This window comes from Tiliqua scincoides, chromosome 1 (assembly GCF_035046505.1).
Source record: "Tiliqua scincoides isolate rTilSci1 chromosome 1, rTilSci1.hap2, whole genome shotgun sequence".
In the NCBI taxonomy this organism is placed as follows: Eukaryota; Metazoa; Chordata; class Lepidosauria; order Squamata; family Scincidae; genus Tiliqua; species Tiliqua scincoides.
The window spans coordinates 67,600,484-67,601,650 of record NC_089821.1 but is presented as its reverse complement, the minus strand read 5'-3'; the positions used below and the strand labels follow the sequence as shown (position 1 = coordinate 67,601,650).

At 43.2% G+C, this 1,167-nt stretch overlaps 1 pseudogene; it reads right to left on the bottom strand.

The window, feature by feature from the left end:
- Positions 1 to 252: 252 nt before the first annotated feature.
- On the bottom strand, positions 253 to 1,167 carry LOC136644438 (olfactory receptor 5AR1-like; annotated as a pseudogene).

The window sequence follows — 1,167 nt, the reverse complement described above, 5'->3', positions numbered from 1 at the left end:
TTGATTACTGTGCCTTTCAGTGCTCACATGTCTTTGGCCGGAACGCATCATCTCCAGATCACTTACATTGCAGCAATTCCAGAAGCTTCAGTCAATCTCCTGTCTATCAACTGGGATTTGGAAGTTGCAAACAAAAAAATTGAGGGCTAGCTATAAGTAAAAATAGTGGTATATTAATATTCTGAATAACAGTTCTAGAAACTAAAAAAGTTTCAATATCATGCTCACACCAAGTGATGATAATGTTGCATCTCAGGTTAAGAAAGAATTTATTTTCTTCTTGATCAGCTTCCTAAAAGCTTCTTTAACATCCTTGTTCCTCAGGCTGTAGATCAGAGGGTTGAGCATAGGGATCACCACAGTGTAGAACACAGATGCCCATTTGTCTTGATCCAGAGAATAGACTGAAGTGGGTCGTAGATACATGAAAAGCATAGTTCCATAAAATATAGTGACCCCTGTGAAGCTTCCCTGAGGCAGAGGGCATTCTTAGGATAGCCACTAAGATGAAGGCATATGAGACAAGGATGACTGAAAGGGAACTCGCCTCTACAGAAGCACCAAAAGTAAAAAGCAGAATCTCATTGATGTAGGTGTCTGAGCAAGAGATTGCCAGGGGGGGAGGAACATCACAGAAAAATGGTTGATGAGGTTGGAGCTGCAGAAGCGAAGGCTAAATGTGGCTGTTGTGTGTATTATGGTGTTAGTTGTACCAGCAATGTATGATCCAAGTGACAGCCACGTACAAAGAGATTTGGACATGGCAGAGGAGTAGAGCAGTGGGTTGCAGATGGCCACATAGCGGTCGTAGGCCATTGCTGCCAAAATGTAGCACTCAGCATCTATAAAGGCTGCAAAGAAATAGAACTGGGCAGTGCAGACAGAGAAGGAGATGATTCTGCTGTCAGATACTAAGTCGGACAGCATTCTGGGCGCAATGGCAGAAGAGTAGCAGAGGTCACAGAAGGACAAGTGCCACAGGAAGAAGTACATGGGGTTGTGAAGTTGGGGATGAAATGAGATCAGAATGATCATGCCCAGGTTTCCCACCATGTTGACCAAATAGATAAGCAGGAACACTACGAAGAATACAATTTGCATTTGTGGGTCATCTGAGATACCCAAGAGGATGAACTCATTGACAGTAGAACTATTTCCCTCAACCAT